The sequence below is a fragment of the Glossina fuscipes genome, unplaced genomic scaffold, assembly GCF_014805625.2.
Source record: "Glossina fuscipes isolate IAEA_lab_2018 unplaced genomic scaffold, Yale_Gfus_2 61646, whole genome shotgun sequence".
In the NCBI taxonomy this organism is placed as follows: Eukaryota; Metazoa; Arthropoda; class Insecta; order Diptera; family Glossinidae; genus Glossina; species Glossina fuscipes.
The window spans coordinates 82,879-109,853 of NW_024003855.1; the positions used below are offsets into that span (position 1 = coordinate 82,879).

At 38.8% G+C, this 26,975-nt stretch overlaps 1 protein-coding gene and 1 non-coding gene across 12 annotated transcripts in view; both read right to left on the reverse strand.

Annotated features, from left to right (window-relative positions):
- The window catches only part of LOC119643792, a 296,314-nt gene that overhangs the window by 64,963 nt on the left and 204,376 nt on the right, over positions 1-26,975 (reverse strand). The gene's annotated exons all lie outside the window — the stretch shown is intronic.
- Positions 14,755-14,865, reverse strand: LOC119643802. The gene has a single exon (XR_005248443.1). It is a non-coding gene; the product is annotated as a U6 spliceosomal RNA (small nuclear RNA).

Consider the following 26,975-nt stretch of genomic DNA (forward strand, 5'->3'; position numbering starts at 1 on the left):
TGCCAAGTCCTTAACGATGGTAGCCGCTCTTCTTTTTTATAGTCTCTTGGGAGGGTGCATCGATGCGGCGCCTTTCACGGCTGTGCCTCATTTCGTCCGCCAAGATATGGATTGGCATTGCGTCAGCAATCACAAGAATAGCATCCTCCGACATTGTCTGGAATCCGCATACTTGTCTTATCCGCACATCATCTTAGCACACTAATATCATATATTGCTGCCAATTGTGAGTGCACCGCCCAACAGCACGTCGTCCTCCGACGACGGCTGGCAGGCGTTCGTATATGACCCTATCCAATATCTTGCCCATTGTGTCTAACAGGCAGATGGGTTGGTATGAGGATGGCTCGTTCGGTGGCTTATTAGTCTTTGGAATGAGGACCAACCTTTGGACCTTCCATTCGTCTGGGAATATCCTTTCTTCCAGACACATTTGCGGTATCGTCATGAAGACGTCTAACCTCCTTCGTACCGCTGCTTTTACGGCCTTGTTTGGGACTCCGTCTGGGCCAGGATTTTTTTCCCCACTCCTTTTGTACTCTAGTCACTAGTAATTGCTGGTATTGCTTCATCTTCTCTGTCGTGAAAGTCTACCAACAAGTACGGCGGCTTCTGCGGAAGAAGTGTTCCTACTATTCATTGGAACGTAAACGGACACGTGACTTGTGGCGTTCTGTGTCCTTTGATCTTCTTCGGAACGACTCTATATGCCGTCTCCCAGGGATTTATATCGGCATCCTGGCATGGTCCATCAATACTCCTCCTTTTGCTAGTCCTTACCGCTTCTTTAAGTCACTGCGCAAGCCTCTGTAGAGTGTAATCAATTCATTAAATTTTGCGATGGATCTTTCGTCTGGCTTTCAAGCAGTTGGCCCTCCGGGACGCTATCTCATCGCGCCACTAATAGCACAGAAATCATCTTCTGCCTGTATGTCTTCTTCGAGCCGTACAACAGGCTTCTACAAGCAGCTTTGCGGGAGTCGACCAGCCTTGCCGTCATCCCTCTCGTAGGAGTCCATAATGATGTTAAAGGCGTCCTGGTCAAGGAATGAATTTCCACACGTCGGGCCAGTAGTTTTGGACCACCTATTACCTTCGTTCTCTTTTGTTTTTATGTCGAGGGAGACGGCCTGATCATCGCTGTTTGCATACTCTTTGCTCAACGACCACTTGCATCTCGCCACTAGGCCGTTGATAAGAAAAGTGAGATCTACTTTCGACCCCTTCCCGTTTTACAAAACGTATCCTTGCGCCCATCATTCAGAAGAGATTCTGTCAGCACAGCGAATGCCTCCAACAAGCTGCGTTCTCCCGCATTTCAGGCCCTACTGCCCTACTCGAAGGCCCATGTCTTGAAATCTCCCACAATTATTGATGACGGTTTCTCTCGAGCGTCTTCCACGAGTTCGTCTAACATGCGCTAGTATTCGCCTTATGTCCGGCTTGCAGGAACGTAGCAACTGTATCAGCATAAGATTTTAACTGTCGCTCTAACGAATCCCCCGTGCTCGCAGTTCGCATCTAAAAGTGCTATAGGAGTGGGCGTCAAATTGCTGCTTTTTTTGACCCATCGTTTACTCAAGTACCCTCCCCTCCACTTCGATATGGTGCGCTCAATAGTATCATCTCCACCTCTTTTTCAATGAGCGTTTGCCGAAGTAGGTCATGAGCTGCTTCGCCGCGGTTGAATTAATCCGCACTATTCTCATTTCCGCGCTCTAATAGGAAGTGTCCGCTTGAGCAGCCGATTTTTGCCGCTTCCCGCCACGTGCTTTGCATCCACATTAGGCGTCTCCCTGCAGAACATGCAAGAGGGCTGTTTAGTCCAGCTTTTCGCAATATGGCTTTCCTTTTCACACCCCTACAAACTTTTCATCGATTAGATGGGCTCGAACATTCCTTCGCGAATAATTTAGAGGCTTCTTGCTGCTGTAGGCTTATGAGCGCCGTCTGTGTTCCACAGTATGCCTTCTTTAAATTTACCACTTTGGTACTTAAGTGTGTTGCGCGCTGGTGGTGACTTCAATGTTTTTGCATTCGACCATTTTGCGTGGCTTCAGATACCTGAATCCTACCTCCCCTCCGAAACAGGAGCCGACTGCCACTCGCAGCTCTTCCGCTTTCCCTCCGCTCTGGTTTAGTTGCAGTAAAAGCTAGCCATTCTGCGTTCACGAAGCTGGCTTAATTGCGGTTCGTCTTTAATTTTGCGAAGGATATCCGCGTCTGCCTTCCTCTCCTTTTTTGTTTTGGCTCCGACCTTAACCCACGTCATGTCCTTCGGTTGGTGATGGCCGACAGGTACGTCGGCCGCGTGCTGTTCAGCAGCCCCTGATATAGTGGTTACGTTAGGACGTTTGGAGGTCGGCGTGTCCACGTCCCCGCTTTCATTTACGCGCACCAGGCTGCATTCGCTTAGTCCCGCTTGCATTCTGTAGCGGCAAGCTTAACGAGCCACTGTCACTTCGCTCAATCATCTTTGGCGCGTAAGTGTGAGGCGAAATTTGAAGACTCTTATCACTAGTTTCGTTGCGACTAGTATCCATAGCGACACTTTCAATCACGCGCTGATGCCGTACATTGTGTCGTGCAATTGTTGGTTTATTTGCCGCCTTTTTCCATCATTCAGCTTCCATGTAACGACCTAGAGCGTTCTTTTCAGGCTTGCCAGATTTTAACGGAGAGGAGGCAGTGAGCACCATTAGCCCGAAAGCCATTTCGGCAGCATATCATCTTTTAGCGTCAATTTATCTACGTGGTCCGGTATACCACAATCAAGACTTTACCGGTCTTAGCCTTGACGCCTACCCATAGACTGAAACCACTTGCATTTCTCTCTCGCTGCCATTCCCTTATTGAGGGTGGGGAGCACCTACTCGAAGGACGGTGCGTACTCCTCCTGTCATTTTACGACATTTTCAGCCACCCCTTCTCCTCTACCGCTCTTGGTCGGGGCTGCTTATTGATTATACGCAGCCACCCTACACATATATTGCAATATACGCGCAGGCCGATCACTATTTCCCACCTTTGACCCGCACTGTAGGCTGAGCTCATCCCTGTGGGGATGGGGCTTTTTTTTTTTTTTGGTTTTGCTCTTTGAGCTGGAGGATCTTTAACAGATACTTCTGGATCGTAATAGCAGCATGCACGATTCGCCATTCCTGACGCATACGTACTACCCCTCACACACACTTCGTCTACCACTCTCTCCCGCTGGACCACCATTAGGTATTACTTCGCGGAAGCTAGAACGCTTCTGATGGTGGGTCCTCAGTGGAATACACTATCGGCTTCCACTCCCTCTGCTTTCCACCCGTAGTCTCTTATATCGCCGTAACTCCACGAAAGTATTGCTAGCGAACGTGTCTACGGCGTTCCAGGCTGCTGCACTGCCGACCATTACGCTCGACATTTCGTAAGGTGGCACTTGAGGCCGCCCATTCTCGAACCTGCTGCAGTAAAACAATACGTGCTCTGCGTCCTCCTCCATATCTGCGCATATCGGACAGTTAGGCGAGCTGTCGTGCCCGAGTCTGTGTAGATATTTCCGGAAGCACCCATGGCCAGTCAGAAGCTGCGTCAAGTAATAGTTTACTTCACCGTGCCGCCTTTCAACCCAACGTCTTATGGTAGGGATAAGAACGAACGTCCATCTTTCTGTGGTCGTTCTTTCCCACCTCGATTGCCAAATCCTTAACGAGACCATCCGTTCCTCGTCTATTATAACGAGCGAGGAGAGCTCGTTGCCGCGACGGCGTTCGTAGATGGGGCTCATCTCATCGGCCAGAATGTCGACTGGCAGATTGCTAGCTAGCACTAGCGCCGCTTCCTCCGACACGGTTCGGAATGCGCAAATATGCCTCAGGGCACTGAGGCGATATATCACCGCCAATTGTCGGAGTGCCGCCTTTACACTCAATTTACTCGCCCATACTGGGCTCGCGTACATGATGACTGAGGTCACAATTGTGGCTATGACCTTCCTCCTACCTGCTTTCAGCCCCCCCACGTTTGGCATAATCCTCGCCCATGCCGTCTGGATGCCTGCCGCTTTCTTCGCCACGTAGTCAATGTGTCGCCTGAAGTGGAGGCGGTGGTCAATTATGACTCCCAGATATTTGAGCGCGGGGACTGATTGCACAATGTCGTGCCCGATTCTTATCTCGCAAGTCTCTGGCTTCTTCCGGCTACTCACAAGCACGACTTCCGTTTTGTGTTCAACAGCTCCAGGCCCACCTTATTTAACCACCCTTTGATGCGCATGACTGCGTCGGTAGCTTTCGCTTCTATATCGGCAATATGCTTTGCGACCACCATTATCGCAACGTCATCGGCGAATCCAATACTCGTTGTGCCGGTGGGCAGCTCCAACCTCAGCACATCGTCATACATGATGTTCCACAAAAGAGGGCTAAGAACTGACCCTTGTGGGATGTCGCAGTTATTTTATACCGTTCTGTGCCGTTGTCGCTTTGATACACCAACTTACGGTTCGACAAGTAACTCGTTATGGTATCCAATACATACCTTGGGATCCGCGTACTTATAAGAGCCTTGCGGGCAGCTCCCAAATCCACCGAGTTAAAGGCGTTTTTAACGTCCAGTGTAATCAGGGCACAGTATTTCTTGGAGCCCCCTTTCTACCTGTCCCCGGCTATGGCGTCGGATGCCAGTCTCACTACATGTTTTATAGCATCTATTGTCGACCGCGCTTTTCTGAAGCCGTGCTGGTTATTAGATAGGGCACCGTTTTCTTCAGCTACTCTCAGTAGACCCTCGTATACTACTGTCTTTAGCAGCTTTCCCATCGTATCCAGGAGTAAGATAGGCCTGTACGACGACGGGTCAGCCGACGGCTTGTTACTTTTCTGGATCTGCACCTTGCATTTCTCCGGGAAGACTCTCTCTCTGAGACACTGTTGAATAAGCTGAGCAAATATCTCAGGCCTTATCCTAATCGCTGCCTTCAGGGCTTTATTAGGGATTCCATCCAGACCTGGTGCCTTTTTGTCGCCATATCTTTTGCCGGCCGCAAGCACGTCCTCCTTGGTAACAAACGGGGGTGGCTCCTGCTCCCTTCCCAAGAAGTCCAACGCTACGTACGGCGGCTTTTGTGGGAAAAGTGTCGTCGCAATTTTACTCAGCATGGCAGGGCACGTAACTTGTGGCCGGCCGTGCCCTTTAAGTCTTGTGAGAACCACCTTATACGCGGTTCCCCATGGGTTGACGTCAGCCTCTTTGCAGAGAGCCTCAAAACAGCTTCTCTTGCTGCGCCTAATGGCTTTCTTCAGGTCACCACGCAGGAACTTGTAGGCGTGGACCCGACTGTCGAAGTCTGGCTTCCCCCTTGATCGCTGCACCAATCGTCTGGCCTTAAGGCACTCCTTCCTAGCCGAGCTTATTTCTGCCTTCCACCAGTAGCACGGGGCAACTTTTGTCCACGTTATTCTCGTAGGCATTGACGCGTCGCATTTTTCGTTTATAGTGGTATACACTTCACGTACGAGCAGCTCCACTGTATCGCCACTTATCGCGCGGAAAGAAAATGTCCGCCTAAATGTTTCTTCATCGAACGGCGTGTCGTTCCACTTCGGACCCCTTGCGTTCCTAAAGAATATCCAAGAAGGCTCCTTAATGCAGGTTTTTGCAATATGGCCTTCCTCCCCACACCTCCGACAAGCCTTTGACCGGTCAGATGGGGTTGCACATTGCTTTGCTATGTGCCCAAACTCCAGGCATCGGAAACATCTCAAAAAGCGTGCGCTCTCTGATCCTACAGATCACCCAGCCTATATTTTCCGCCTGCCAGTAGCTTAGCGGCTTCCTTCTGCTGTAGGCTAATGAGCGCTGTCTGCGTGCCGCTATATGCGTTCTTTAAGTTAACCACCTCTGCGGACGCCACCTCATATTGGGACTTATGTGCACTGCTTATGTCCTCCCTGATGGTGACTTTGTCGATGTTTTTGCACTCGACCATTTTGCGTTGGCTCAGACACCTGACTTCGGCCTCCGCTCCTAAAAAGGAGCTCAATGCCGCTCTCAGCTCTTCTGCTTTCTCTGCGCTCTGGTTTAGTTGCAATAGAAGCTCGCCCTTCTGCGTTCTTCTTATCTTCTGCACCGCCTCACCAAACTTACTTAATTGCGGTTCGTCCTTAACCTTGCAGAGCATATCCCCATACGAGAGCTTGCCTTTAGCTGGTATGACGATAGCATCGGGTCTACCCTTCACAGGTCTTTCTTTTAGCCGATCTGCCTTTCTTTTCTTTTTCATTTTTGCGCTGACTTTCTGCCACTCCAAGTCCTTCGGTGGGTGCTGGCCGTTAGGGACGCCTGCCACGTGCTGTTCAGCAGCCCCCGTTATGGTTACGTTACTACGTTTGGCGGCCAGCGTGTCCACATCCCCGGGCTGCTTATGTTTACTCGCCCTAGGCAGCGTTCGCTTTTCCCCGCTTGCATTCCTTACCGGGCTCTGTCTTGATGCCTATCCCTAGGCTTTGTAGAATTGAAGAATTCTCTCCCTCGGTGCCACCCCTTACAGGGGTGGCGAGCACCTATTTTACCGTAGATTCTCACGGTTATGCGGCCTTTTCATCCACCCCTCCTCCTCTGCCGCTCTTGGTCGGGGACTGCTTATTTGTTATTCGCAGCTAACCTACTAATATACCTTTGGGTACTCGCAGGCAGATCACGATCCGCCACCTGTGACCCCCGCAGTAGCCTGAGCTTAGCCCTATGTGTGGGGATGGGGTAGCTAAGCGTGTGTGTGTGCATACGTGCCTGCACCCATGTGTGTGTGTGTGTGTGTGTGCGACGACGACGCAAACGGACATATATCGACGCGGACCAACGGACAAAAAAACGCCCTCTATGGACCGTAGGACTGTTACGTGACGTCACGCCAATAGTAATCCCTTCTGGTGTTAGTTATTTATGATTTATTTTCGTGAATGTAGTTAACGAGGTGGCATAAATTATATATCTATATAACTATATTACAACCAATACAAAGTGTATAATAATTCATGTATAAATAAATAAGAAACAAAAAAAGGTCACCCATAACCGGTACAAGTCCAAGTTTCAAGTGAACACCTTAGCCATTATGCCATGCAAAAGCTTGGCAACCGATAACAGTTTTCGAATCAAAGTGAGATCCTAAGATTGCAAGTTTCTTCAAATATGACATAGGCAAACCGCACGTATTATCGATGTTGTGATTAAGTGATTATCGTTTAGGTTTCGGCAAACAACTCTAAACGGGTAAAACAGCTCATAATTATATTTATATTGACTAAGCTTAATGAAAATAAGGGCCTAGAGAAACGACTTGAGACATTAAACCATTTAGGTAAGACACTTAGTTTGGCGATGCCTCTATAGTCCTCAAGGTGATGTCTGTTTCCACAATTTACACTGTTTAGGTTTAAGGCAACAAAATAAATTCGCTTGGTGCTGACCATAGTCGGGAACAAACATTTTGAAGCTAGACCACACTACACTGAATGTGTACTACATCGGGATAAGTCCTGATAAGCCAGCAAGTTCTTTCACACCAGAGGGTAGTCACGTGTTTGACTCGATCGCCTAAGACTTTCGTATTCTTTACTTCCTATCATTCATATATGAGGGAAACAGAAGAAAGAAAAAAAAAATTGTAGTTTATATTAAAAAAACATAAGCCCCAGCAAAATAGAAAGTATAATACAATCAAAACTGGATTTCAACCTAGAAGCAGCCTCCAAGTCCTCATTTACTGGCAATTATAAAGATATCAACTGCTTCATAAAACTTGTTGAAATAATACATAAAACCCTAAAAGAAGAAGCCAAACCACAACTGATAGAATACACCTTCTACTGCAAACTGTCCTCAAATGTTTCTTCCGCTCTTGCAAACGATATCTCAACAACACTAGGAGAATTAAAAGCAAAACTTGAAAACAGATATAAATCAAGTCAAACAATACCACAACTGCATTCTATATTAAACCAAACAACACAAAAAGGTATTATCACAGGTTTCAAAGACAAAACATTAAACATAGTAACAGATCTAAATTATCTTCAAACCAAAGAACTCGGCCCCAACCCCACTAATGAACAAAAATCCGTCATTACCAATATCAACGATACGTACGTCTTAACCATATTCAAAAACGGTCTCGACGACTACATTAAACCCACTATCTTCGCGGCCCAACCAAAAACCTTTTCCAAAGCAATTAATATTGCGCTACAATATGAAAGTGCGACCCGAAGAAACTCACAGGTAATGGGAATAAATTATCGAAAGAAAAATTCACATTCGCCACAGCAACAACAAAAACTCCTACACTAATCAAAACAACAGAAATCAATATCACAATAATAATCCCAATAGAAACAATCAAAGATACAATAGAAATAACAGGAATTATTATAATAATAATAACAACAATTTTAATAGATACAATAATAACAATTTCAATAGCAACAACAACAATAATAGGAATTTCAACTATCGAAATCAAAATAATAATAACAACAGAAATCAGAGAAACAACAACCAACAACGCAATAGAAAACCAGGGAAACGTATTTTACCCGGATTCCTTGACGATGCCCCTGAATTCGGGATCAAAAATTTAAATCAGGCATCCATTAAACATTTAAACCAGGCACCCACCAAACACGTAAACCAGTTATCCACCAAACACCTAAACCAAGCAAACTCCCATATCTTCTTCATCTCAAAACTATCCAACTATATACCGCTAAGTATCTAAAATGCAACAAATACGGAAATATCATTTATATTATACACAGAAGCAGACATTAGCTTCTGCAAAGCACATCTTTTGGAACATTACCCACTAAACAACTCAGATTGTATTAACCTAACATGAATAACAAACGAATATATATAAACATTAGGAACCACACATTTAAATATATATCTAGGAAGCGGAATCACTCAACATAATATACAATTAGTAGACCAGAACTTCTCAATAAAAACCGATGGAATTATAGGAAGAGATTTCCTACAGAAGTATGCATGTAACATAAATTATGAAAATTTCTCTCTTACAATTAATACACATGATGACCAAGTTCAGCTCCCCATGTACGATGAAATACTTAAGAAAAGCAACATATTTCTCCCTCCAAGATTCGAAGTTATAGTCCCCACAGATATCAAAACAGACAGCGATGCTTTAGTACTAAATAAAGAAATAGAAAAACGAATATTTTTAGCCAATTCAATAATACTAAAAAACGGACAAAAACGCATTATAATATTAAATATACTGGGTAAAGAAATCACAATACAACACCTACATATCAACACCGAACCACTCAACACCTGCCAAATCATACAAAACACCAACGCACACACCTAACATAGTAAACAACGATTCCAATAAATATTACAATCCATAAAATTAGACACGGTGAACAACTCTCAAAAACAAGAACTCATAAAAATCTTCAAAAAATTTCAAACTGTATTCCATCTGCAAAATGAACCACCTACAGCAAATAACTTGTACACACAAAAGATAGAAACAAACAACAATACACCAGTATACATAAAAAACTACAAATTACCCCACACACAAACTGACACCATACATACCCAAGTAAAAAAATTATCAAAACAAAACATTATAGAACCCTCAGTTAGCCTCTATAACTCACCACTCTTACTAGTATCCAAAAAAAATCAGACAGACATAAAGAAATGGCGACTAGTAGTTGACTACAGAAAACTAAACAAGAAAATAATAAAAGACAAATTCCCCCTCACAAGATTAGAAGACATCGTAGATAGACTAGGACGAGCAAAATATTTCTCCACCTTGAACATGACAAATTCATTTCATCAAATAAAACTTAACAAAAACTCGCGACCTTTAACCGCCTTTTCAACACCAAACGGACACTATCAGTACACGAGACTTCCATTTGGACTAAAAATTTCGTCCAACAGTTTTCAAAGAATGTTAACCATAGCTTTATCAGGACTAGACACCGAAGCATTTTTATACGTAGACGACATAATAATACACGGATGTAGTTTCGAACATCACAACAGAAATTTAACGAAAGTACTAGAACGACTTAACAAATATAATCTAAAACTAAATTCATCCAAATGCAACTTCCTACAACCAGAAGTAAACTATCTAGGACACCTAATAACACCCGACGGCATAACACCAGATCTCGCCAAGTACGAAGCAATTAAAAGCTACCCCCAACCCAAAAATACTGACGAAGTAAGAAGATTTGTAGCATTCTGCAACTATTACAGAAAATTTATAAAAGATTTTGCTAACATAGCACAACCACTAAACGACCTCCTGAAAAAAGGAAAAGACTTCGAATGGACAAACCATTGTAATCAGGCATTCCTAAAGCTCAAAAATAAACTAATGTCCCCGCCCATATTACAATATCCAAACTTTGATAAATCCTTCTTTTTAACAACTGATGCATCAAATTACGCCTTAGGAGCAGTACTATCCCAAGGAGAAATAGGTCAAGACTTACCTATCGCATACGCAAACAAATCCCTGAATAAGCATGGAAAAAACAAACCAATTATAGGAAAAAAACTCGCAGACCACTTTGGAATAACACATTTCAGACCCTACTTATTCAGCAAAAAATGCATAGTGATAAGTGATCACAGACCATTAGTAGCACTATTCACCCACAAAAGGCCCACCTCAAAATTAACCATTATAAGAATATAACTATTGTACTACGATTTTGACTTAATATACAAAAAAGGTTCAAGCAACACTAACGCTGACGCCTTATCAAGGATAAAAATAAATTCGGATGTATTAAAAGAGATGATTCCAATATCAAGAGAAGAAGACCAAGAACCGATAAAAAAGACGTTAGTCATTTCCACAAGCAAATCAGCAAGAGCAAACACAAACAATGAACAACTAAATACGCGGGAATGCACGTCAATAAATGCCATCAAGAACACAAGAAAATTAGAATTTAAATGCGAAAGCGATATAAGAGATATTATAATTGAGAATGTTAAAGAATTAAACTGCACAGGTGTGAGATGCAATGAATATCCAGACCATTCCGATTCGCTCTTGGAAAAATTGACATTGAAACTAAACAAGTTAAATTTCTTAGACTATGCATTAAGTCTACAATATCTACAAGTCTACAAGTCTACTACGATATATTTAAACACATATCCAAGGAGATATTAAAAGAAAATTTCAACAATATTAAAAGGAACTACATAAATATACTATTACATAAAGAAAGACAAAAAATATTTGATGATAAAGAAAAGTGCAAATTAATAGAAGAAACCACACTTGCCCTCACTCAGGACATTTCGGAGTAAGGAAAACATTCCAAAAACTAAGCCGAAAATACATTTGACGTAATATGTTCAAAATGGTAAAATATTACATAAAACAATGCCGCATTTGCCAATCAAGTAAACAAACCAAACACACAACAGAATCTCTCAGAATAACGAATACACCTTCCACATCTTTTGAAACACTATGTATAGATACAGTAGGACCAATAAAACTTTCTAGTAATTTCCGATACATATTAACAACACAATGCGAATTAACAAAATACATAATCACACTTCCTATTGAAGATAGAAGCGCAAAACCAACTGCCAAAATATTAACAGAAGGGGCAATACTTAAATACGGCCAATTCAAAATGAACTAATAAAAGAAATTTGTCTGTTACTAAATATCGAACAAAAGTTCTCAACCCCCTACCACCACGAAACATTAGATACAATCGAAAGAAATCACAGAGTTCTTAACGAATACTTTTTAGCCTTTGCAACAAACAATGATTGGGAGAAATGGATACCATACTACACTTTCGCGTATAACACTACCCCTCATTTAGAAACACAATATTCCCCTTTTGAACTGATATACTGCCATACATGCCCAGCGAAAAAATGTTGAATTCAAATCCTACATACAACCCAGAAAACTACATAAATGAGCTAAAAAAAGTTAACATACTCTCTAGAGACAGCTAAAAGATTTTTAGAAAAAGCAAAAGTAGCAAGAACAAAACTGTCAGAAGAAAAATACACAAATCCAATTGATATCAATATAGAAGAACAAATTTTATTAAAGAAACATAACAGAAAAAGATTAGATAAACTCTATGAAGAACCGTATGAAGTAATAGATGTAAAAGACCCCAATGTAACAACACAAATTAAAGACAAACGAAAAACTATACATAAACTCTTAATTAAGAAATACAATAAGATAGATGTAAACTAAATTTAATTAAGGAAACACAAAAAGTATAAACGAAATCTAATTAAGACTAGAAATACAAAAACTATATGTACAAAACTATAAATATATACTAAATACATAAGAATTTACTTAAATTAATTAATTAAGAACCACCGTTTACTTTGTTAAAATTCTCTTTCATAACAGAAAATTGTCTTTCAACAGATTAACAATGTTGTCCCTAAAACGGTAAGGGTGTAGTGTGACCGCATACTTTTATATGCATCCGCTTCGAAATGCGACAGAATTATGCAAATGCAGCATAATCCTCTTGCTAAAAGAAAAATAAAAATTATGTCGTGTAGTAAAAACACAATTAAAGGTTCGTTTTAATAATTCTTTATTACGAATGCTTTTACTTCTGACTTACTACCTTACTATTATTATTATTAATGATTTTACTGAACTGTGGTCAGTAATTTATATAATAACTTAAGCTAAATAGTGGAATTAAACTAGGTTATTACTAAAGTTACAATAAAGCTAGATTGCTTTATATTAGTTAGGTCATACCTTGATTTGCAGTATGTGGAAAGATCTTAACTAGGTTATAGCTACGTTTACTTTATGTGGAAATATAATAAATTGTGAACTAAGCATAAATGATTATTAAATGGGTAGATGATAAATTGATAATGCTACAGTCGCACTTCACTCGGCTGAGTATTGCATGTCGAAATTTTGCAGCGTGCTGCCCGATGATGAGGGAATTACGACTACTTTGAGGATGAGGACCATCTAAAAATACTTTCAATGTACAGGACTTGATGCTGGTAGTGCGCAAAAAAAAGTTAAGCATATATATATGGTAACTAACATACACCGAGTATCAGCTCTAATCATTTGTGTTATTATAAAGCTAACGATATATCTATCAACTATCTAACATCTTTTACTTCTGCATCATGATATATTAGGAAGTGAGACTTCCTCTCTGTGGCCTTGTTTTGATGCCGGTTGCATTTAATACTCATATCGGCATTAGATTTTTGTGCGGTGTAACAAGCGCTTTCTTATTGAAGATTCTATTTATCAGATAGTCTTCATTTTATTTGACAATAAATATTTTGCTTACATTGAAATCTCCATTATTTGTGGCCTCTAATACGGCCGCCGAATTGCATTGAAACTCTTGCAGTAATTCTATTACGTCCTACGATACTTTGGATCCTATATCATATCCAAAAGTCGGACGTAGAACCATTTTGGCATATTTTTATGCTCGCAAATGAAGTAAAAACCTCTGCAGATTACGCCTGTAATGGATTTTGGCGTTACGCTAATAGCGCTAACAGAGACGTCTCTGAAGGTAGCAAAATATATGGCCTTGTTCCACGGACACTCTACAGACGATTACAACTAGAAGAAATACATGTACTTAGGACGGACGAAACCTGCTTACCGTCTGATCTTACCTTCTACGCCATTCTGCACCCGACCCTATGCGCTCCATTGGACCATGATTTTTAATGAGAGATCCCGAAGTTGTGTCCGACGTTTTTTACAGACGTTTCTTTACAGTAAATAGAAAGTCTTCTGAAGCCTTCGGACACATAAATTATTGCCACATAACTCCAACAATGGTGACAATAAGTATGTAAAAACAAAAAAAGAAAATAAGATGATAGGTATACTTAACACCTAATGTTTCACATTGTCACTGTTTACAAAATATCCACCGTCGCTGAAAAATTCAGAATAACTTATGAGTTTCGACGGCTTTAATAATGTTACAATTTCGTCATAAATAGAGTTAACTTCCTGCCGACGACATGGGCGTACCAGTTTACGCGATGCGATTGTAATTTTTGCCGTTCAACTACAACTTATTGGTATGCTATACATATCCAGACGAAAGCGTTCGTCTGGATACGCATCTTTGATGAGTGAATGCAGGACACCGTTAAAACGTAGCAAATTCAAACAAACAATGAGAGCCCACAACTATGTAATTAAGTATCCCTTTTTTCTTTAATAACATTGCTTTTTAAGACAATATTTATCTCCCCAAACAGAGGCCGTTTCAAGTAAGGTTCAATTCTCCACATATATTTTACATATTCAATTGGAAATCATATAAAAGAATTCCATTAACTAATAACAGTTTTAACGCATAAGCAGATTTAGATGATCCAGTGGATGAGCAATTATAATCACCACCACTACATAGATTGTTCTTCAGCAAACTGTTGTGGAGCAGTATGGACGAATTGTTAGTTGCATAATTGCGGGATTTTAAAGAAATAAAAGGTAATGGCCTGTCGATGGAAGGCTTCATCATCATTACAGGGCTGCCAATAGTTATGATCGGAGGTATTCATACGTAACATTTTCGGGCATGGTGTTATTAAAGGTGATTACAGTTCGTTGGCTTAGCTGAAAGTTATGCTTGCATTTGTATATAATACGGGTAGCGTTAGCCGCCGGTGTTATTGGACGTAAATGACGTGAGTCAACTGTCGTAGCGGTTTGCGTGCCATCCTTGCGCAGGGGCCATGCTAATCTTCTCTGTATCGTTCCAATTTTAGTATATGTTCTGCCGTAGCAAGAACATATACTCACCACTGACCAGAGTGGGGTTTATTGATCCATTCACAATAAACCGTTCTGGACTCTGGTGCTGTTTAGGCCCCTACTCTGTGGGGATCGTCTAACTCGCCAGGGGGCGTAGTACGCTTAAAAGTGGCTTGGGCCACCGTGGGGTTAAGCCTTTCAGGCAGGAACCCACGTTAAACCCTTGCCACAAATTCTGTCGTAGCCCTTAATGCTGCGTGTGTAATAATTACCGGACATTCTGTCAGTATCGATCCAACATCAGTATCATCCCTTTTTTATGATTTTGCGTAAATTTTAAATAATTTACCTACGCGTAATACAAAAATATTACAATTATAAACACAACGATGATAGTAAGAGAATTTGTTGGCATTTAATTATACAGTCAAAGAAATAACTCCCAAGGTTCACTTGCAAACAATTCAATTTTTAGTAAACAACTATCAGAGATAAGCTTTAATTTCGCGCTCATTTATGGCGTTAGAACAAAATAAAACTAACTATTTTTGAAATTATGGCTCGATTCTAGATCGTTTAGTTTTTCACTCGTCTCCAAAAAAAAACTCCCTTCCTTTTTTACCATGTCCGTTTTTATTCTCTTAGGTGAGACTACCAATTCTACATTCTACAGGGTTGTATTTCTGACTAACGTTGCAAAACAAAGTCAAATTTTACAAATGAAAATTAGAACATATAAAGGAAAAGTAAAAAAGCACAATTAGCAAAATTCATGTGAAATAATTATCAGAGTATATTACATAATTAGTGAAATATGTGAACTTTGGAAATAATTGTAACCTATGAAATTGAAAAGCCAGCATTTAATGTGTATTTTCATGTAAACGTGTCGACGGTGTCATTCATTTATTTTTTTCATTTTACTCATTTATTAAGTAACTACAAAACCACAGGTGTATTACCTACTTACATAGTTCTAAACCTATTTAAAGAGTCATCGAAGGATTTCAGGCTCAGTAGTAACGGATTCCAATATCTATACGAATATGACTTGCTCACTCAGATGGAAAGTCGAACTCGGAAAGTAATTCAGGAACTTAATGAGCGCTGGGTGAGAGAAGTTACTGTATGTGGATATGAATGTTTTAAACGAGAAATATGCGTTAACTTGAACGAAATTAGGTACAATACAGTAGCCAAGGACTTTGGCATTAGTGTGAATGAAAAATTTTAAGGACTAAGTTGTGAGTATGATGGGACAGATTCATCGTGCCCTGTGGTGTAAATGGAGTCTGATCGCACATGCCAATTGGGCCATATGTGACATCCTATATATTGCGCAACCTATTGTGTACCCGTAGGGTATTGTCAATCTGTCTGCTGTAGAGCATAAGCAGAGGCTCTCCTTACTTCTTCTTTCATTAGTTACTTCTTTCTTATTTCTAGTACCGCCGGCGCCGACGAAGCAATTTTCAGCTTTAGCGTAACGGAGTGGAGAGGGGAACGGCCCGTTGCAAGAGCTTTGGAACGGCTGTGGATGGCGAATTCGCCCGAGAAGCGTTTTCTCGTTGTGAAATTGCATTGCAAGCGAGTTCGTTATCTAAAAAAAAACAGATGTTTTAATTAGAGCTCGCTCGTACCAGAGGGGAGGTCCACCGGGAAACTTATCTCCTTTTGGCACTCGGAAAATAATCATCCTCGGGAAGCTAAGTGTGCGTTTTCACACTTCGTGTGCCATCGAACACGGGTAAACGGCAGTGTACGGCATCTGACATATATTTTGTGCACTGATCGACATTCCTGTCAACTTTTTGGATTGTTTTTAGTACATATTCACACATTTATAGCACAACTCACAATTTTTAATGTAGGATTAGTTTAGTTTATTAGCCAACCAAGCCGTTATCCAGTAGCTCAATCAAGAACCTCAATAAACGAATAGATATAATCTAAAAAATCTGCCATTTTATTCGTGTTCACGCAACATCTTCCGAAATGTTTCGCACATCCCCTTAGAGAAATCTTCTTTATTAATAACCTCGGTATATGATATGATTGCATTTGAGTTTCGTAAGATGCCAGCTGTTTCTTGTGTAAACGTATAACCAAAAATTTTGGAGAAGGTTGATTTTGGTGGTGTGGTTAGACGCTTGTGTTGTTTCAAGTCACGATATCCTCTTATTTTTTATTTCATTTTCTCTCTCCTCAAGCACACGCTCGTGCACGTCGACATGTATTAAACAAACTGGACTTGCAAGTTGAGCACCACAATATTGAATTATTTCTTATGGCCTCCGACAGCGCATAGTCATTAAGTATTCCCGGGCTTCATAGAAACACTGTAGTCTTAACCCTTTTTTGTTAGAAACCAATTGCCTCCCAACAAAAAACTGTGTTGGGTACTTTTAGAACATGCTTATGTTAAAACAATGAAAAAAATAAGTGACTGTTGGCCTAAACATGATTTCTTCTGCTTAATTTGTAATTTACTTACATATCTTCATGTTTAAAGTTACCATCAATTACCATTTCTAGACAAACACCATTACTAGATAAAAGTTTTATTGTTTTTAATGACAAACTGCTTTTCCTGATCTGGACTCCACTTTGCCAGATTTCCAAAATATACACTCTCCCTGACGATATGTTTTTCAGCATTTCATCAAGCTTTCGTGTAATAAAGGCAGACCAATCCAAAAGCTTCTGAGTCATGAATATTTAATGCCCCACGAAAATTTAAAAGAGTTGAATCTAATGTATTTACCCTACAGCCAGCATGTTGCGTCGTCTACCGCTTGTTTTGGTCTCCGCAGAATTGTATTAAAAGTTTGGGAAGCAACAGAATGCCAATAGTCTTCGTGTAAACGCAAATTGATTTATAATTCCATACAACATTATGTCTTGGGTCATGCAATAGATAAGTGGGCTAAGAGAGAGAGCCTTAAATAATTTGTTGGAAGATAGGCTAAACTTTCACACGGCCCCAAGTCAAATTTCATAATCTTCGTTAAAATAGTGCATGTATAACAACCACAAAATGTACACAACTTTGGCTATTTAGTTCACTATAAAAAAAACGAATTTTATTTTGTGATTGAACCTACTTATTAAAAGTAAAACACCAAAAGAAACTAAATGAAAACTTGAGATATGTAGTGAAGAATGTGCTCCACTAGAAGGAATAATTCAAAACTGCATGTTAACATGGTTGTACAAGCACAAGTCATGGCCATCGTCGCCCGTTTAAGATCATAATACCAGAAACGACTTAGAAGCCTCTCATATGTTATTAAGGGATCTCAAATTAAAAGTGCGTGAGAGAGCTGTGACCGTAGTCAGCTTATGCGGCGCGGATTTTGTATTTGGGATGAAAAATTAAGTTTAAGAGATGACTCTATTCGCAATTGATTAAAAACGCAGTCGTGTCTCGACTACTGTTAAAAGTTCGTTCGTTGATTGATCACACACTTTTTACACTGTTCTGCATTAAATTTGTTTTTCTTTTACATTCATGGTAGCATAAAGCATCCTATCTACCTGATATCTTCTTTTCTTAATTGTAAGGGAGAGAGAAAAACGTGCAAAAACGCCGCGATGAAATAAAGTAAATTAGAATATAACAAATGCAATAAATCTTCTAAAAGACCTCACATTTTCCAACCGGATAAACGGCAAAAAAAAATGTTACAAGTTAAATTCACTACAAGAAGTAAACCTAAAATATGTAGAATATAAAAAACAATACTTGTAAAAAAGATCGGACAATATATTGAAGAACGTGAATGCGAATCAAACTTCCATTTTGCGATAGTGGTGACAGATTGCCAACCAAAATGCAAAGATCAGAGAAATCATTAAATAACGGGTGCAGTTGAGAAATTGGTGTCTAGAGACGGATTGGCGATCTATAGTCAAAAAGAATACGAACATAAAGTTCACAAGTAAACCAACATAGTAAGGGATAAGTTCTGAAATCCATAAGGTAGATTCACTTTACTGTTTCATAACACACATCAAAGGTTATGTTCAAACAAAAATACAAAAGATCACCATACGCACTAAATTACAAACGGCTCGTTGTCCCTTATTTGTGTACTAACACATTCCAATATATCGCATATATCATAATCCAAGTTGCAGCTATACGTGCATTCTTTTTGAACCCATATAAAGCTAACACATTATCATAATTCGTTTTGCAATTTGCATTTGCACAACCAAAGTTACGATCATACTTCTTTTTATCATCACTTGTGTCTCTTGTAACTGAGTGATATAAAATGTATGTATATTGGCTATATAACGTTTCTCGAAAACCTATAGGTTGGTCTAGGCTTGCCAGACCCAGTCACTTCGAGCCTTTTTTTTGTGTTTTGGGGTGAAAAAAGGTGTGGCTCATCCCACCCGAAGGGTTGAATCACGCCTTTTTTGGTGTTTGCGCCCAGCCAAAGACGGCCGAATGAGACCCGAATGGCATTCGTGCGAGTTTGTTTGAGCCTGGGGGTCCGAGATAGATGTTCGTGTTGGGGGTTTCGAGGGTGCTGTTTTGCAAACTTGTCTTGAAAACGAAGTATACCCTACCCTGGTATCTAGTTAATTGTGCTGAGCCTTGTGCATTTCGAGACAATTTTTGTACTATGAGAATTTTTTGCGATTTTTACTTGTGCATTTCGATACAATTTTTGTACTGTGAGAATTTTTTGTGGTTTTTACTTGTGCATTGTTTTTAATTGATTTACTGACCTATCTTAACACTATTAATGTGGATGACCTATATTTTTTTTTTTTAGCCCACAAAAAGACCTAGAAGTTGTATAAAAATATTCTTGGGGTGTTATTAATCATGTTCTTTTTTTCTTTGTAGAATATAATTCTCATTTATTTTAAGTTTATTTCAATATATAACATTCCTTTCGTTACCAGCGCAGAAATTATAACTAGACGCTGGTCATATGCTTTTATTTTCGTCATCATTTAATTGTATATCTAATTGTGGTCATTCACGCATCTATATTCGAGAGGGAAACAAGAGCTGTTCGCCATAACGGGAGAAGTAAAATTCCCTTTTTGTTTAGGCATCTTAACACATGCCGCCCTTGTTGTTTAGGCATCTTAACAGACGCCGCCCTTGTTGATTAGGCGTCTTAACATATGCCGCTAATATCAATTTAACTAACACTATGCAAACCAAGTTCTAAACTTAGTATACCCTACAGTATAGGAAGATTGCAAAACCAACCAAGTATTAATATGAATTTTGAGAATTTTTTGTGCTTTGTTTTCTAATTGATTTACTGGCCTATCTTAACAGATACCGCTTATAAATCAATTTATTATTCCAATTCAATAAAGTTTACTTTCCTTATTAACGCAAAAAAAGAAACTATTAAAATATTCTTTATAGTTGTATTATATCTAAAAAAAAACTGAAATGACGATGGAATACTAATGCACTTTCGATGATATCTCCAAAGTTTGTTTTTCTATTAAATCCTTCTTAAAAGCTTCAATTACATCATTTATTGTAAATAGTTTGTAAGCACCATGTCTTGATGGTCTATTATTAATTGTTGGTAAGGTTGATATTCGTGGTGGTATTGTTGTTGTTGTTGAAATTTTATCTTCCGATAATTGGGTTAGCAACTGAAGGGATAAATGTGTCATTGTAGGTGTTGTATCGTTTGGAAGTCTTATTGGAAAATTTAAATATTTATATGTATCACCATTGAATTTAGCAATTCCGTTATCATAAAGTCGTTTAGAATGGGAAAGAGTGTAATGGAGTTGTGCATTATGAAAATGGATGAAAATTAAAAACGCGTATAGTGTTGGCGCGTTAATTTTCATATTGGTTTATTCTTTTTTGAAGTTTTCTTGGAAACTAACTATTTCATCTTTACGTAATATTCATTTTATACGTTTGTGTATAATCTCTTAGATTAACTATTCGAATGTCCTGTAGCCTTCCCGATAAGTCTGGCGTGCGAACCTTCTCAATTTCACCATTACTTAATTTTCTCTCTTTTTCAAATTCACGATATTCGAAGCAATTTATTTTTAGTTCTCTTTACTCATAGATACTTTTATAAGTACAACGAATAGGTACATCAACATTTTCATACTTGAGATTGAAATGTTTGTAAAATGGTTTCTCAGCTTCCAGTATACCGCCTATATCCATTTCGGAAATGATTAACGATCTACGAAATGCTTTTATAGTGTCATCCACTGAAAAATATTTTAATGATGTTTGTTCTGTTGTTTTTTCTTGTTCTTTTTCTTGTTGCGTTATTGGTGTTTCAACAGGTGGTGAAGTAGTTGTACTAGTTGTTAACGTTGTAGCATCACCTTGATATTTTAATAGATAATAATTGTCTTTAGTGTCCAGTGCTTCACTCACTTTCATCATAACAAATGATATATTAATTTTCAGATTATCATCGTTGGATAAGGTTAAATTGAACTCTACAGATTTTGAATTCGAATCTGCTTGAGGAGTAGTAATAGTGAACGGTATAGGATTACCAATCACTATTTTCAATACAAGAAGCAAAATATATATATTTATTTTCATTATAATATCCCCCTGTCTTGTTTGTTTACAAACGCGCTGCTGTGTTTAAAAATATAATGATCAAGATGTAAATGATATATCTAAATATATATGGAGAGAAGAAGAACGTGTTCTTCATTCATAAAAAAATTCATATATATATATATATATATATATTAGTTTGGGGAAAAAGAAATCCATTATTTTTTCGGTAGATGGCTGCACTGATAGATTTCTCGTAAAGTATCGATCAAACAATTTCATATTTATGCTCGTTGGAAAGGTGACATTTCGCAGTAAAAAAAATTCTTTTGCTGTTTTTTGTTTGGTGCATTCAGTTGTGAGTTACAGCGTGTTAAAAATGGAAGTGAACAAAGAGAAAATTCGGTACATTTTACAGTTTTTCTTTGACAAAGGCGAAAATGCAAGCCAGGCGGCTAAAATTGTGAATGGTGTTTATGGTTCCGATACTGTAACAGCCAATTATGTGCAATTTTGGTTTCGTAGATTCCGTTCAGGAATTTTTGATGTTAAAGATGCACCTCGCACAGGTAGGCCGGTCGTCGAAATTGTCGATAAAATCGGAGAAATGATCGAAGTTGATCGGCATGATAGCAGTCGTAATATCGCCCAGGAGCTAAAAATCGACCATAAAACAGTTTTAAACCATTTACACAAAGCTGGATTCAAAAAGAAGCTCGATGTTTGGGTGCCACACCAATTAACAGAAAAAAACATGATGGATCGAATTTCCATCTGCGAAGCCTTGGCCAAACGGAATGAGATAGATCCATTTCTTAAACGGATGATGACTGGAGATGAGAAGTGGATCACATACGATAACCCTGTGCGAAAACGATCGTGTTCAAAGAGCGGTGAAGCACCTCAAACGGCCAGGAAGGTTTTGCTATGCATTTGGTGGGACTGGAAGGGGATTATTTATTATGAGTTGCTTCCATATGGCCAAACGCTAAATTCTGATCTCTACTGACAACAACTGGACCGTTTGACGATAGCGATTGACCAGAAACGGCCAGAATTGGCCAACAGGAGAGGTGACGTGTTCCACCAAGTCCACGCTAGGCCACACACATCTACAGTGACTCGCCAGAAACTTCGGGAGCTTGGTTGGGAAGTTTTAATGCATCCGCCATACAGTCCGGACTTGGCACCAAGCGATTATCATCTTCTTCTTGCATTGCAAAATTTCTTTAATGATAAAAAATTGGAATCTAGGGAGGATTGTGAAAATCGACTACTAGAGTTTTTTGCAAATAGAGACCAGGACTTCTATGAGAGAGGCATTTTGAAGTTACCTTTAAAATGGCAACAAATCATACAACAAAACCGTGCATATTTGGCCCAAATCGGACAATCCGAAGCATGTTAAATAAAGTCCTGAAGTTCATATAAAAATAATGGATTTCTTTTTCCCCAAACTAAAACTATGTTCGATGAGCATCGCTACTTGGACCACTCATCTTCTCCTCCAACGTGCAAAAGACAATCTTAATGCTTGCGGTACTTCACTTCACGCTTAGTTTTTATCTGGCTATGTTGACGTACCCACTCCCTTAAAACTAATTATTCGAGCAGCCGTCCTATTACCTATGCTGATGTGTCAAGGGCTTCTTCTGATATTCATATTCAACGCAAACCTTAGCAAAATATAAACAAAAATAATAAATCTTTCTCTTCCCCTAGCTCGTTTGATGCATCTGCAGTGCTCCTAGTTGCACAAACAAGAAGAGTCACTCGTTCGATTTTCTCCCCAAATTTCTCAACCCTTGACTTTTAATGCTTCAAATACTAATGTTTCTAATAGAAATGTTGTCTCGTTGACAGCAATTACTCTTCGAAAAGCAATATTTGCGTTAAAAATGTCACCGAATATGTCAAATGATAACATAAAAAGTTATAAAGCCATAAAAGCCTCATCAGTTAATCTTAATCGTGTTAGCATTTTCAAATTGTCTCCATCTCAAACTACCGTTATCTCTTTCTTTAAGTTTTTTGTTCCGTTAGAACACATTGATATTTGGTTGAATAAATCTTTGTGGCCACTAGGATCCTTAATAAAGAAATTTACCCCGTAGGATAGACCTCGTAACAATAATTACGCAGTTCCTTCACTTGTAAAAAACGGAATGTTCCCTCAGACCCGGTAACTATCATTTGCCAAAATGTTAGGTGCTTTAACTACAAAATTTGGTAAACTGTAGTATATTTAACATATGCACTTAATTTTAGTATAAGTAATCTCAGTAAACATATTTTTGACATAGTTTATATTAGCATAAACATTTAGTGATATATAACCTACTTTTAATTATTAGTAACATAAGCATTATTGTAATTATAATTTAGTATAGAAGATACACTTTGTAAAATCACCGCTTATTATCATTATGATTATTACTATTAATATTCATTGAATATATATAAATTCAATTGAATTTAAAAACTTTGATTCACCAATATCATAATACGCAAAACCAGGTACATTGCGAAAATTGGCGGATTATTAATTTGCGCAATGCGCGAATGGTTGGGTTAGGATATAATTCAGAAAATCAATTATAAATTTTATTTCATTTTCTATCTATCCTTGACATGATAACCCTTGCATTTTTACAAGAACGATGACCTTTTCTATCACACTAACTCGATTTTGAATCATGACATGGCAAACCTAACATTTCTTATAACATTATTCGTAGCACTATGTGGGTAAATTCAATGAGCATTGAGTTTTCTGTTTCTCTTTTACTAAAAACTGGCTAAAGCTGGATCTCCTTTCGACGTAACCTTTCCCCAACACTCTAAATGTTTTCAAAGGATCGATTAAACCCTATTGGCGATGGTGTTTTATTTGGCATATCAGTTGCCTTTCCGTCCTACTTAATTGAATTTCCAACTCCTGCCAATCTCGAATTTATCACCACTTCGTTAAAAGTTGCTAGTAAACATTTATAAATAACTTGTCCCTACATCCTTTCAAACGAGGATATTTTCACTTTAAAGAAACATGTTGCTCTTATTGGCGGTGTGGCCGAAACATCGAAACATACCGATATGGTGTAGCGTAAGAGCCTTTAAATCCCCGCTCTCTGTCTGAATATCGAACAGCGGGCTTAATTGTTTTTAAGATTCACTTTAAGGGGATCGTGAGCTGTAAAAGACGGAGGCACGCATCATTGGTGAGCTAACTAGTTCGGAAATATGCAGGATTTCAAACTTATCTCTCTCGAACACTCCACAGACAGAAATCTACTTATCGATTTTTACGCCCTTGGCCATTTTGCAGCCTACCCTACTTATGGTCCTCTTCGGCCCATGATTTTTAGTGGGAGATCCCGAAGTCGGATCCGGTGACGCCTAAGCTACTTTCCTTTTAACAAAAACCAAAATTTCTATTTCATGTTTATATTTTTATATTCATAGTTTTGTTTTGTTTTATTTCAAAAAATTTATTGTAATGGAATAAAATTTTCTTATTCTAATATTAAAAGCTCTTTTATATTAAATACCAAATTTATACTGATAAAAGGAAATTTAATTTGGTTTTTGATACCTCAATTCGCAAAGTGACACTTTGGCTGGGTTCGTTGGATTCTCGGCTACGTAAAGTTGATATTGCAGAACAAAAACCTTTCAACTTTTTGTCTTTCATGTATTCTTTATCGTTCTGTTTGATCATCAAACTTCTATGGCAATGTAAATTGAAAGATCCTTCTGTAGATGATTTGATGATTCAGTGTGTTCCGCTTTAATCACTTTCATCATCCGTCAAATAGTGAGAGATTACCAATTTCGTCAGATAATTGGTTTATCATTTTTAGTTCAGGTAATTATGCAAATTGTTTTGTTACTTTTTGTAAACTTTTTATTTTGCTATTAACGACACGAATATTAAATTTTATGCATTACGTACAATCCGTCGCTGTGCAATTATTATGTTGAAATCATAAAGTCGTAAATTACAGGAATTTAGTAGGACCCTTCTTTTAAATCAGTTTATTGTAGATTCATTCTTACATATAACATGTACAAATATAGTTTTTGTTTAACTGTTTTTATTTTCATCAACTTTTTCTATTCGTTTATGCCTTCACTTTCTTTTCTAGAGCAAGTAATGACCAAAAATTTAATATCGCGTCAACCCAAACATAAAATTATTATTATTATTTTAATTTTAGACTAATGAAATGAATTCATGGACTAAAAAAAAGACATTGAGCACTAGCAACACAGGCTATCGGCTCTAATAATAAAAAAGAATAATAAAAAGTACATTAGATAATGAGCTTAGTAGTATTAATAAAGTAATGTATAGAATTCATATTCTGTTCTGAAGCTGATTGTAGAATGTTCAAAGGGTTAATCGTTCCAAATGCAATACTTCTAGCCAAGGAAAAGTTGAGACAGTCGCAGAGAATGTGCTTTGTAGTAAGAGTTTGTCCACAACAGCAGATTGGGGGAGAAGACTTCTTCAGGATCCATTGGTGAGTTGCAATTGTATGACCAAGGCGAATTCTCGAGAATGTTTGGATCTTGGTTTTCTCAACATTTGTTGGATATAGAGGTGGAGCTAATTGAGGGTTAATGCAAGAGTAGTGTTGATGATGGTATTGTAAATTTCCTTTTGCAATTTTCTCTTTTCTTCCAATGTATCTTTGAAGATCCAACTTTTCCATGACATCATCCATAATTAAAGGAGCAGAAGCAGCATACTTTGCCGCTCGACCAGCCTGCTCATTTCCCAGTAAACCGACGTGACTTGGTACTCATCACATTTTAATTTTTCCGTCGGGTGTAGTAATTATATTCCTTCATTTGTTGATGGTGCTCCATCTCGAAGTCGAAGGATTCAGAATAGGTTGTAATACAGAAAAACTGTCGGTAACAATGCCGGTTTTGAATTTGTTTTTATGGGCAAGGTTGGCAGCGTGAAGGATAGCTCTGGCTTCGGATATGAACGTTGAAGTACTTTCGTGAAATATGTGGTTGAGAAGAACCCGTCCTGTAGCATTTACCACCGCACAAGCAGGAGGCAGACCAGGAGATTTTGGGCCGTCTGTGTATAAAAGATTTCAACCAGCACACTCCAATACTTGGGTTTTTTCTGCTATTAGATTCCTGAAGACGTAACCTGGAGTGTCTTCCTTCTTGTGCTTAGACAGCAAGATGTGAAAAGAGCAGTCTTTCAAAATCCAGGGAGGTTTAACACCAAGAGAGCGGAAAATTTTTAAGGGAATTGTCAATTCTACTGCGACGTACAAACAATAGTCAATTGCAGATGGTGACTTTGGAATTTTCTTCGCAATAATAATCTTTCTTACGTCATCACCGAGAATGGATTTGTTTGAATTAAAAAGCTTAGGGACTATTTTATCTTTTAACTCATACAGTCTATTTTCTAAAGTTGGGAGACCAATTTCAATTATAATATTATTTATGGGCGTCGTCCGAAAAGCATAACAACTTGCTCTGACGGCTTGGTGATAGACCGGTTTAAGGATATTGTTGATATTAGATTTGCAGCTACTGCCACAAATTATCAAAGCATAGTCAATCTTACTTAACACAAGCATT